This window comes from Xiphophorus hellerii, chromosome 2 (assembly GCF_003331165.1).
Source record: "Xiphophorus hellerii strain 12219 chromosome 2, Xiphophorus_hellerii-4.1, whole genome shotgun sequence".
Lineage (NCBI taxonomy): Eukaryota > Metazoa > Chordata > Actinopteri > Cyprinodontiformes > Poeciliidae > Xiphophorus > Xiphophorus hellerii.
In genome coordinates this window covers 31,761,034-31,774,667 of record NC_045673.1, presented here as the reverse complement: position 1 = coordinate 31,774,667, position 13,634 = coordinate 31,761,034, and the positions used below count along the sequence as shown (strand labels likewise).

The following is a 13,634-nucleotide window of genomic DNA, read 5'->3' as shown; positions in this document are numbered from 1 at the left end:
AGCTGAAATCTTTTTTTTTTGTTTGTTTCTTTGAGAGCTTTCTTTGCTAAAGGGAGTAGAGGTTGAATGTGCAGTATTGTGTCGACTACCTCTCTAAAAATTCCTGGTTCCGGAGCAGACTGAAATCTCATTATGCAAAAATGAGTTTGTGCAAAAAAATGTAGTAAACATGTTTCGCATAGTCACTAAAAAGATTAATTCATACAACTAGGAACTTGTAAAAACCTGCGTAGCCCCAATATAGAGTAACTGAGTTTAGCTGTTTGTTTTGTCAGTTAGCTGTAGCTGTTCTGGTGCCCTCATTAAATAAGAAACTCCACCTGTGTTTGAACACTGACGGTGCAGGGTCAGGGTGTGGTGGCTGCTGCTGGCTGAAGTAAACACTCACCCAGCTGAAGATGAAGGACCTCAGCAGAGCATTGATACTTTTATTAACAGTCTGAATTCATAAAGTAATCCAACAAAATCCCACTATTTGGAGCGACTGCCTCAGGTATTGTGCTGGTTTTATGTTTTGAGTAATGATACTGTTGGTGCTCCAGTTCAGACATTTCATTTTACTCTCCCTATTCTGCTGACTTTTTTTCTTGCTTGTCTTTCTTTTTTTAAAGTGTAAGTGCAGACAGGTTTCTAGTTAAAAAGACATTGAGGATAATGTTGCATTAACAAAGCAGTCAGTCAATTTAAACATAGCAGTCCCTGAAATCTCTAATATTAGTTATTTTGCAATTCTACAAAACCTCAAAAAATTTCATCAGCTACACTTGTTTTCATATTCAACTAAAATCATTTAGTTTGACCTAAATGGCGTAGTTTACCATTATAATCTCTAGGTAATCCAAATATTGATTATTCTTTATGTTTAGAATAGAATACAGCATAATTTATTGTACCATAGTAAGACAATTCAATTGGACAGATAGATGAGCAAAAGCATACTTTCTGATTTCAATTGAATTAAAATAAACATTTAAAATAAGCTAAATGCAACTTTATTAGGGAGATCATAAACTGACTTTAAAATGTTTTATCCTCCTCACTCACAGCCTTTAATTTTAGACCACCAAGTCAACAACAGTCCACCATGTCACAGGTTCAAAATATAACACCAGTTAAAAGTTTACTTTTTACTTGCTTCATTTCTGAGTAACAGGTACACCATCTTTATCACCTCAGAGCTGGGAAACACTGTTGACTTTCCATGCATGGTTTGTAGGGCTGTGGCTACTGAACACAGAACCAACAGGAACATTTGAAATGACGGATAAGTGAAACCTCAGCACAAACCCGGCTTTTTGTCCAGAGTTCAGTGGGTTGAATGGATTTTTAGTTTCATGACAGATCATACCTGAAATAAAACAAGTTAAATCGATGTGGAATAAATAAAGAACAGAAATGATTTTAAACATTTCACACACTAGTAAGAAAAATATGGAGCTGCATATTTATTTTGATTAGCTGACAGTGAAGGTATTTTGGCAGCTAGTGTTTACTTACAGATTATAATTTTAGCTGATACACTTACTTTATCATACTGAATGGTGCAAGTCCATGTTAGTAAACATTCTTGTGATTCTCCTCATATGACTGCAGCTTTCTTTAGCATTGATGCTAATTGCTAGCATCAGAACGCTGGGTCCAAACTGACGGGCAGGCCCCGGTTAAATTTCTTCAGGAATTTTCTAGTTGGGGCCTGCCATGCAAAGCAATGGCAGGAACCTATTACTATTCTCCCAACAAGGGTTTCTTTATTTTATATTCTTTATTTTTCTTCCGTATTCTCCCAACAAGGGTTTCTTTATTCTACATTCTTTATTTTTCTTCCGTAACTGTTAATGCGGCTCATACCGCTGCGTGCACACCTACAAATGAGGTATCAAAACGTGCAGAAAATTCACGCCATTGGAGTTATTACTTTGGGTGAGATTCGGGGTTAACATGGCGACATAATTCGCAAAAAACTACGAAAAAAACCCCATTATAAGTCAATGGGAAAAATCCTACAAATACCCTATTTTTGAGGATTTTCTGTGTCGTCACGAATTCACGTAGAAATGCCATTCAAATTTCATTTTGTAGATACGTCTGTGATCTCTTCGAAAGTGAAGACGGCTCGTCGATACCAATTACGGTTTGTCCACAATTTGTCTCTAAGCGACCCAAAGTTTCTCATTTTTCCTAAAATTAGAGTGTGAGTCTTACTGATTGCAGCTCCGCTAGAGTGAGAAATGAAGAGAATTTTTGACCCCAAAATAATTTTGAAATCGCCCTCACGCCCACAAATATCGCACGATTGGTATCAAAATCGGTCCTGATATTGATACGCATGCCTGCTCCGGTAAAATGTTTTCGAAATTTATCTAGACCGTACGGTTTTCTGTCACGGTGCTTCAGAGCAAAGTCATGCGACAGGATTTTCTGAGGCTGTCTGAGGCAGTCTCCCATGTATTTGACTACAATTTCAGATCTGGGCAAACCATTTCTTTCTCTCATCGCTGTTAATGCTGTGAGTGAGGTAGAGACATGAATCTCGGGACTATCGCAGAAGACACATAGCCCTCTCATACACTTCAAACGGTTTTCGAATATGTATTACGGTTCCCGAATGGAAAGGAGTTGTTCCCAATGCTTTTTTGGGTGAAACTGGCTGGCTCAAACAGAGAATTGTGTCCCCCAGCATGTCTGACTCACAGCTCACAGTTGCCTGAGACAATTATTTACCATAGCAACGGAACTGAGGAGGCTATTGGCTGCTCAGACTCTGTTGAAACACATCAGGACTGAACTGGCCTTTAGAACTACTTGCTGCTATGGGCTGTATATAACTGATTTAACTGAGTAACTGTTACACATGGGATTAGTTTGGAACTTTAAAATGAAGCATAATAATAATTTCCAAATAAAAGCCTTGAATATTTTTAAATCAGGTAATTGCTCTTTTGAGCAATATATAACTGATTTAACCCAATGACTGTTATACATGGGATTAGTTTGGCCCTTTGAAATTAAGCTTAACTAAAATTTCAAAATAAAAGCCTTGAAAATTTCTACACGACATTATTGCTCTTTTGAGAATTATATAACTGATTTTATCCAATGACTGTTATACATGGATTTAGTTTGGCCCTTTGAAATGAAGTTTCACAAAAATTTCAAAATAAAAGCCTTGACAAAATTTTAAATCATACTGAATGGTGCAAGTCCACCTTTCTTAACATTCTTGTGATTCTCCACATGCTATTGATTACATTGCAGCGTTCTTTAGCATCGATGCTAATTTCTAGCATCAGAACGCCGGGCCCAAACCGACGGGCAAACTTTGGCAGGCCCTGGTTAAATTTCTTCAGGAATTTTCTAGTTGGGGCCTGCCATGCAAAGCAATGGCAGAAACCTATTACTATTCCCCCAACAAGGGTTTCTTTATTGGGGCCTGCCATGCAAAGCAATGGCAGGAACCTATTATTCTACACCCAACAAATGTCTCTTTAATATTATAATTGGGGCCTGCCATGCAAAGCAATGGCAGGAACCTATTGCTATTCTCCCAATTCTTTATTTTTCATCCGTAACCGTTAATGCGGCTCGTACCGCTGGGTGCACACCTACAAATGAGGTATCAAAACGTGCAGAAAATTCACGCCATTGGAGCTATTACTTTTGGTGGGATTCGGGGTTAACATGGCGACATAATTCGCAAAAAACTACGAAAAAAACCCCATTATAAGTCAATGGGAAAAATCCTAGAAATACCCTATTTTTGAGGATTTTCTGTGTCGTCACGAATTCACGTAGAAATGCCATTCAAATTTCATTTTGTAGATACGTCTGTGATCTCTTCGAAAGTGAAGACGGCTCGTCGATACCAATTACGGTTTGTCCACAATTTGTCTCTAAGCGACCCAAAGTTTCTCATTTTTCCTAAAATTAGAGTGTGTCTCTCACTGATTAGAGTGAGAAATCAAGAGAACTTTTTCACCTCAAAATAATTTTGAAATCGCCATCACGCCCACAAATATCGCACGATTGGTATCAAAATCGGTCCTCACATTGATACGCATGTCTGCTCCGGTAAAATGTTTTCGAAATTTATCTAGATCGTACGGTTTTCTGTCACGGTGCTTCAGAGCAAAGTCATGCGACAGGATTTTCTAGGCTGTCTCAGGCTCTGTCACTAACAGTTCACACCTTGGTGAGAAACTTATTTAACATAGCAACGGAACTCAAGAGGCTATTGGCTGCTGATTAGGACTACAAATACGCATCACTGTAGTTCTATCTATAGTGGAACGCTCAGTTGAAACAGATCAGGACTGAACTGGCCTTTAGAACTACTTGCTGCTATGGGCTGTATATAACTGATTTAACTCAGTAACTGTTACACATGGGATTAGTTTGGAACTTTAAAATTAAGCATAATAATAATTTCAAAATAAAAGCCTTGAATATAACAAAAATTCCAAAATAAAAGCCTTGAATATTTTTACATGACGTAATTGCTCTTTTTGGCTTTCTTTGACTTTTTCATCCAAAGCACTGTTACACATGGTATTAGTTTGGAACTTTGAAATGAAGCATACTGAAAATTTCAAAATAAAAGCCTTGAGAATTTTTACATGAGATTATTGCTGTTTTGAGCATTATATAACTGATTTTATACAATGACTGTTATTCATGGGATTAGGTTGGCCCTTTGAAATTAAGTTTAACAAAAATTCCAAAATAAAAGCCTTTAATATTTTTACATCAACTACTTGTGTTTTGAGCATTATATAACTGATTTTATCCAATGACTGTTATTCATGGGATTAGGTTGGCCCTTTGAAATGAAGTTTAACAAAAATTCCAAAATAAAAGCCTTTAATATTTTTACATCAACTACTTGCGTTTTCAGCATTATATAACTGATTTAACCCAATGACTATTACACATGGGATTAGTTTGGCCCTTTGAAATGAAGCTTAACAAAAATTTCAAAATGAAAGCCTTTAATATTTTTAAATCAACTACTTGTGTTTTGAGCATTATATAACTGATTTACCCAATGACTATTAGACATGGGTTTATTGGGGCAATAAAAATTAAGCTTAATGAAAATTTCAAAATAAAAGCCTTGAATATTTTTACATCATGTAATTGCTCTTTTTGGCTTTATTTGACTTTTTCATCCAAAGCACTGTTACACATGGTATTAGTTTGGCCCTTTGAAATGAAGCATACTGAAAATTTCAAATTAAAAGCCTTGACAATTTTACATCAGGTATTTGCTCTTTTGGGCATTATGTGAATTTTTTATCCAAAGCACTGATAAACATGGGATTAGTTTGGCGCTTTGAAATGAAGCTTAACAAACATTTCAAAATAAAAGCCTTTGATATTTTTACATCAACTACTTGTGTTTTGAGCATTATATAACTATTTTAACCCAATGACTATTATGCATGGGATTAGTTTGGCCCTTTCAAATGAAGTTTAACAAAACTTCCAAAATAAAAGCCTTGAGAAAATTTTAAATCTTACTGAATGGTGCACGTCCACCTTACTTAACGTTCTTGTGATTCTCCACATGCTATTGATTACGTTGCAGCGTTCTTTAGCATCGATGCTAATTTGTAGCGTGACAACGCCGGGCCCAAACCGACGGGCACGCCTTGGCAGGCCCCGGCTAAATTTCTTCCGAAATTTTCTAGTTGGGGCCTGCCCATAGCAATGCATAAGGAGAGCAGTACTGACTTGCTTTGCAAGTCAGTACTGCCTCCATGCATTGCATGGCAGGCACCTATTATTCTACACCCAATAGAATGTCTCTTTATTTATTTATTTCTTTATTGGGGCCTGCCATGCAAAGCAATGGCAGGAACCTATTACTCTACACCCAACAAGGTGTCTCTTTATTCTTTATTTTTCTTCCGTAACCGTTAATGCGGCTCATACCGCTGGGTGCACACCTACAAATGAGGTATCAAAACGTGCAGAAAATTCACGCCATTGGAGCTATTATTTTTGGTGGGATTTGGGCTTAACGTGGCGACATAATTCGCAAAAAACTGCGAAAAAAAACCCATTATAAGTCAATGGGAAAAATCCTGGAAATACCCTATTTTTGAGGATTTTCTGTGTCGTCACAAATTCACCTAGAAATGCCATTCAAATTTCATTTTGTAGATACGTCTGTGATCTCTTCGAAAGTGAAGACGGCTCGTCGATACCAGTTACGGTTTGTCCACAATTTGCCTCTAAGCGACCCAAAGTTTCTCATTTTTCCTAAAGTTAGAGGGCTTCTCTCGCTGATTAGAGTGAGAGATCAAGACAACTTTTTCAACCCAAATCATTTTTGAAATCGCCATCACGGCCACAAATATCGCACGATTAGTATCAAAATCGGTCCTGACATTGATACGCCTGTCTGCTCCGGTAAAATGTTTTCGAAATTTATCTAGACCGTACGGTTTTCTGTCACGGTGCTTCAGAGCAAAGTCATGCGACAGGATTTTCTGAGGCTCTCAGGCTGTCTCACTGACACTTCACACCTTGGTGTGAAACTTATTTAACATAGCAACGGATCTCAAGAGGCTATTGGCTGCTGATTTGGACTACAAATACGCATCATTGTAGTTCTATCTATCCTCAGTTGAAACAGATCAGGACTGAACTGGCCTTTATAACTAATTGCTGCTATGGGCTGTATATAACTGATTTAACTCAGTAACTGTTACACATGGGATTAGTTTTGAACTTTAAAATGAAGCTTAACAAAAATTTCACAATAAAAGCCTTGAATATTTTTACATCAGAAAATTGCTCTTTTGAGCTGTATATAACTGATTTAACCCAGCAATTGTTACACATGGGATTAGTGTGGCAATTTAAAATTAAGCTTGATGAAAATTTCAAAATAAAAGCCTTGAATATTTTTACATCAGGTAATTGCTGTTTTTGGCTTTATTTGACTTTTTCATCCAAAGCACTGTTACACATGGTATTAGTTTGGCCCTTTGAAATGAAGCTTAACAAAAATTTCAAAATAAAAGCCTTGAATATTTTTACATCATGTGATTGCTCTTTTTGGCTTTATTTGACTTTTTCATCCAAAGCACTGTTACACATGGTATTAGTTTGGCCCTTTGAAATGAAGCATACTGAAAATTTCAAAATAAAAGCCTTGAATATTTTTACATCAACTACTTGCATTTTCAGCATTATATAACTGATTTAACCCAATGACTATTACACATGGGATTAAAATAGACTGTTTTGCATGAGCAGCAGATAGATCCTCTATTGCACATGTGTCAAACTCAAGGCCCGCGGGCCACATGTGGCCCGCTACGTCATTTTATGTGGCCCTCTCCCCCTTACCACCGTTTTACAGCCCCATTGATTGACTTAAAATAGGTTTTGAGCACGAATTGACTACAAACTACATATCCCATAATGCCTTCCGATTCTTACCAACCAACATTACGGCTTCTCGCCACTAGAGTGCAGCAGAGTCACCTCAAGCTGATTATTAATTTTCCCAGCGAATAAAACTGAAACATCGACAAGCTAAGAAGCTAAAGAGCGAAGTTCCGTGATGTTTCAATCGAGGACTTTTACTTTTACCGTCTCCTGCCCCCTGATTTGATGCCACAGCTTCGACTCCATGCAGCTCGTGTTTTGTCCACGTTTGGAAGCACCTATCTGTGCGAACAGATGTTTTCAATAATGACTTTAAACAAGACCAAGCACAGATCGCGCATTACTGACGAAAACCTACACGCCGTTTTGCGGATTGCCACAGAATAGAACTAAAACCAGACATCGACGAACTGACCAGGGGAAAACGGTGCCTGACATCCGGCCAGAAAACATTGGTAAGCACAAACAAACTACATTTAAATAGAATGAATGTAAAACCAAAACTCAGTATACTGGAATATGCATATAGTTTATTGATTTTGCTTGTGTTTTGTGTTTATTTACAGAACACAACACAATGAGGATGTGTGTGAGTTGGTGACAGGGTGAAGAGGGATCAGCGTTGTGTTCAAGGACAGGCAACGTCACCTCATTGTTTTGTTCTTATGTGAAATGCATGTTCGTTGCGTAATAAATAACGAAAAAGTTTTGTGAATGAAGTTGAGAGTTAATATCAAAACTTGTTTTTTATTATTTGTCTGCTTATCTTCAAAGCAGACAAAGAATAATTTTCCCAGCGAATAAAACTGAAACATCGACAAGCTAACGAGCTAAACAGCAAAGTTTAGCTGAGCAGTTTAAAAATACTGAGCATATTTTTAAACTGCTCAGTTTAAAAATACTGTAATTTTTAAACTGAGCAGTAATTTTACATCCATGCAAACTCAAATGTAATATTTAAAACTTGAATACATAAAATCAGTTATTTAACAATATGAGGTGTTGTTTAAAAATAAAAAAGATAGCAATTTCTTTTTATTGCAGAGACATTAGATTCTTAAATTTATGGTATTCTTTAAATGTTGTAATTTTGGTTCATTGTAAACTTTACCTGTAAAACGTTTGTAGAAATCTTTAACATAAGGTCAATATATATTTTTAAACTGTAATATGTTGTGTGTGTGTGCGTTATTGAAAATTTATATTTGTGACAATCATTAGGTAAATGCTAATGAACTGCCTTCCTGCAGTTTATGAGCATTGAACTGTTACTAAACAGTTCAATGCAAGGTTCATTAGCGTTAGCATTTTAGCTTCAATAAGCTATTAGCTATTTATTTTACTTTTTAGCAATGTTTAGTATACTGAATGGAGTAAATCAATTACAGAAAATATCCTAGTGATTTCCCACATACTGATGAAAGCAATGACGCTAACATTAGCGTTTCTGCTGATTTTAGCTGATATACTTACTTTATAATACTGAACGGTGCACGTCCGCCTCGCTTAACGTTCTTGCGATTCTCCGCGTGCCACTGATTACGTCGCGGCGTTCTTTAGCGTCGACGCCGATTTGTGGCGTGACGACGCCGGGCCCATGCCCGACGGGCGCGCCTTGGCAGGCCCCGGCTAAATTTCTTCCGAAATTTTCTAGTATTCTTTATTTTTCTTCCGTAACCGTTAATGCGGCTCATACCGCTGGGTGCACACCTACAAATGAGGTATCAAAACGTGCAGAAAATTCACGCCATTGGAGCTATTATTTTTGGTGGGATTTGGCCTTAACGTGGCGACATAATTCGCAAAAAACTACGAAAAAAAACCCATTATAAGTCAATGGGAAAAATCCTAGAAATACCCTATTTTTGAGGATTTTCTGTGTCGTCACAAATTCACCTAGAAATGCCATTCAAATTTCATTTTGTAGATACGTCTGTGATCTCTTCGAAAGTGAAGACGGCTCGTCGATACCAGTTACGGTTTGTCCACAATTTGCCTCTAAGCGACCCAAAGTTTCTCATTTTTCTTCAAATTAGAGTGACAGCCCATCTCGGTTCATATCTGGGCACAACATTTCTTTCTCTCATCACTGTAAATGTTCTGAGTGAGGTACAGATATGAATCTCGGGACTATCGCAGAAGACACATTGAACTGTCATACGCTTAAAACGCTTTTCGAATATGTATTACGGTTCCCGAACAAGAAGGATTTGTTTCCAATGCTTTTTTTCAGTAAAGTGTGTTTGCTCAAACACACTTGTGTGTTTGAGACCTCAGAGCTCAGAGCTCACACCTGCTGAGACCATTATTTACCATAGCAACGGAACTCAAGAGGCTATTGGCTGCTGGTTAGGACTACGAATACGCATCACTGTAGTTCTATCTATAGTGGAATACTCAGTTGAAACAGATCAGGACTGAACTGGCCTTTACAACTAATTGCTGCTTTGGGCTGTATATAACTGATTTAACTCAGTAACTGTTACACATGGGATTAGTTTTACACTTTTAAATTAAGCATATTGAAAATTTCACAATAAAAGCCCTGAATATTTTTACATGACGTAATTGCTCTTTTTTGGCTTTATTTGACTTTTTCATCCAAAGCACTGTTACACATGGTATTAGTTTGGCCCTTTAAAATGAGGCTTAACAAAAATTTCAAAATAAAAGCCCTGAATATTTTTACATGACGTAATTGCTCTTTTTTGGCTTTATTTGACTTTTTCATCCAAAGCACTGTTACACATGGTATTAGTTCAGAACTTTAAAATGAAGCATACTGAAAATTTCAAAATAAAAGCCTTGAATATTTTTACATCATGTAATTGCTCTTTTTGGCTTTATATGACTTTTTCATCCAAAGCACTGTTACACATGGGATTAGTTTGGAACTTTAAAATGAAGCATACTGAAAATTTCAAAATAAAAGCCTTGAATATTTTTACATCATGTAATTGCTCTTTTTGGCTTTATTTGACTTTTTCATCCAAAGCACTGTTACACATGGTATTAGTTTGGAACTTTAAAATGGAGCATAATAATAATTTTAAAATAAAAGCCTTGAATATTTTTACATCATGTAATTGCTGTTTTTGGCTTTGTATGACTTTTTCATCCAAAGCACTGTTACACATGGGATTAGTTCGGAACTTTAAAATGAAACATACTGAAAATTTCAAAATAAAAGCCTTGAATATTTTTACATCATGTAATTGCTCTTTTTGGCTTTATTTGACTTTTTCATCCAAAGCACTGTTACACATGGGATTAGTTTGGCCCTTTGAAATGAAGCATACTGAAAATTTTAAAATAAAAGCCTTGAATATTTTTACATGACGTAATTGCTGTTTGTGGCTTTATGTGACTTTTTCATCCAAAGCACTGTTACACATGGGATTAGTTTGGAACTTTAAAATTAAGCATACTGAAAATTTCAAAATAAAAGCCTTGAATATTTTACATGACGTAATTGCTTTTTTTGGCCGTATATGACTTTTTCATCCAAAGCACTGTTACACATGGGATTAGTTCGGAACTTTAAAATGGAGCATACTGAAAATTTCAAAATAAAAGCCTTGAATATTTTTACATCAGCTACTTGTGTTTTGAGCATTATATAACTATTTTAACCCAAGGACTATTACGCATGGGATTAGTTTGGCCCTTTGAAATGAAGTTTAACAAAACTTCCAAAATAAAAGCCTTGACAACATTTTAAATCGTACTGAATGGTGCACGTCCGCCTCGCTTAACGTTCTTGCGGTTCTCCGCGTGCCACTGGTTACGTTGCGGCGTTCTTTGGCGTCGACGCCGATTTGTGGCGTGACGACGCCGGGCCCAAGCCCGACGGGCGCGCCTTGGCAGGCCCCGGCTAAATTTCTTCAGAAATTTTGTTTTTCTAGTCTTCTTTATTTTTCTTCCGTCACCGTTAATGCGGCTCGTACCGCTGGGTGCACACCTACAAATGAGGTATCAAAACGTGCAGAAAATTCACGCCATTGGAGCTATTACTTCTGGTGGGATTTGGGCTTAACGTGGCGACATAATTCGCAAAAAACTACGAAAAAAACCCCATTATAACTCAATGGGAAAAATCCTAGAAATACCCTATTTTTGAGGATTTGCTGTGTCGTCACAAATTCACCTAGAAATGCCATTCAAATTTCATTTTGTAGATACGTCTGTGATCTCTTCGAAAGTGAAGACGGCTCGTCGATACCAGTTACGGTTTGTCCACAATTTGCCTCTAAGCGACCCAAAGTTTCTCATTTTTCTTCAAATTAGAGTGACAGCCCATCTCGGTTCATATCTGGGCACAACATTTCTTTCTCTCATCACTGTAAATGTTCTGAGTGAGGTACAGATATGAATCTCGGGACTATCGCAGAAGACACATTGAACTGTCATACGCTTAAAACGCTTTTCCAATATGTATTACGGTTCCCGAACAAGAAGGATTTGTTTCCAATGCTTTTTTTCAGTAAAGTGTGTTTGCTCAAACACACTTGTGTGTTTGAGAGCTCAGAGCTCACAGCTCACACCTGCTGAGACCATTATTTACCATAGCAACGGAACTCAAGAGGCTATTGGCTGCTGGTTAGGACTACGAATACGCATCACTGTAGTTCTATCTACCCTCAGTTGAAACAGATCAGGACTGAGAACTGGCCTTTAGAACTACCTGCTGCTATCGGCTGTATATAACTGATTTAACTCAGTAACTGTTACACATGGGATTAGTTTTAAACTTTAAAATGAAGCATACTGAAAATTTCAAAATAAAAGCCTTGAATATTTTACATGACGTAATTGCTCTTTTTGGCCGTATATGACTTTTTCATCCAAAGCAATGTTACACATGGGATTAGTTCGGAACTTTAAAATGGAGCATAATAATAATTTCAAAATAAAAGCCTTGAATATTTTTACATCAGGTAATTGCTGTTTTTGGCCGTATATGACTTTTTCATCCAAAGCACTGTTACACATGGGATTAGTTTGGAACTTTAAAATGGAGCATAATAATAATTTCAAAATAAAAGCCCTGAATATTTTTACATCATGTAATTGCTCTTTTTGGCTTTATCTGACTTTTCCATCCAAAGCACTGTTACACATGGGATTAGTTTGGAACTTTAAAATTAAGCATACTGAAAATTTCAAAATAAAAGCCTTGAATATTTTACATGACGTAATTGCTCTTTTTGGCCGTATATGACTTTTTCATCCAAAGCACTGTTACACGTGGTATTAGTTTGGCCCTCTGAAATGAAGCATACTGAAAATTTCAAAATAAAAGCCTTGAATATTTTTACATCATGTAATTGCTTTTTTTGGCCGTATATGACTTTTTCATCCAAAGCACTGTTACACATGGGATTAGTTTGGAACTTTAAAATGGAGCATAATAATAATTTCAAAATAAAAGCCTTGAATATTTTTACATGAGGTAATAGCTCTTTTTGGCTTTTTTTGACTTTTTCATCCAAAGCACTCTTACACGTGGTATTAGTTCGGAACTTAAAAATGAAGCATACTGAAAATTTCAAAATAAAAGCCTTGCATTTTTTTACATCAGCTACTTGTGTTTTGAGCATTATATAACTATTTTAACCCAAGGACTATTACGCATGGGATTAGTTTGGCCCTTTGAAATGAAGTTTAACAAAACTTCCAAAATAAAAGCTTTGACAACATTTTAAATCGTACCGAATGGTGCACGTCCGCCTCGCTTAACGTTCTTGCGGTTCTCCGCGTGCCACTGATTACGTCGCGGCGTTCTTTAGCGTCGACGCCGATTTGTGGCGTGACGACGCCGGGCCCAAGCCCGACGGGCGCGCCTTGGCAGGCCCCGGCTAAATTTCTTCCGAAATTTTCTAGTATCTTTATTTATTTTTCTTCCATCACCGTTAATGCGGCTCGTACCGCTGCGTGCACCCCCACAAAAGTGGTATCAAAACGTGCGGCTCGGTGCCGAGAAGGGAGCTATTATTTTTATAAGGAATCGGACTTACGATGGCGACGTAAAAAGCGTCAAACGAGCCAAATTTCCAACTGCCGAAACGCAGAGCCTAACTGACACCAACTGCCGCTTTTTTAGAGTGAGAAATGAAGAGAATTTTTGACCCCAAAACAATTTTGAAATCGCCCTCACGCCCACAAATATCGCCCAATTGGTATCAAACTCGGTCATGACATCGATACGCATGCCTGCTCCGGTAAAATGTTTTCGA

General features: G+C 37.2%; 1 protein-coding gene across 3 annotated transcripts in view; it reads left to right on the top strand.

The window, feature by feature from the left end:
* Positions 1-363: 363 nt before the first annotated feature.
* syt8 (synaptotagmin VIII) overlaps positions 364-13,634 on the top strand; it is a 45,409-nt gene continuing 32,138 nt past the window's right edge. For 2 of the 3 annotated variants that reach the window (XM_032550908.1, XM_032550912.1), the window contains exon 1: positions 370-493. The gene's annotated coding sequence lies outside the window, so the exon portion shown is untranslated. Of the gene's footprint in view, positions 494-13,634 lie in introns of all 3 variants that reach the window. The other variant, XM_032550901.1, reaches the window with a different exon arrangement.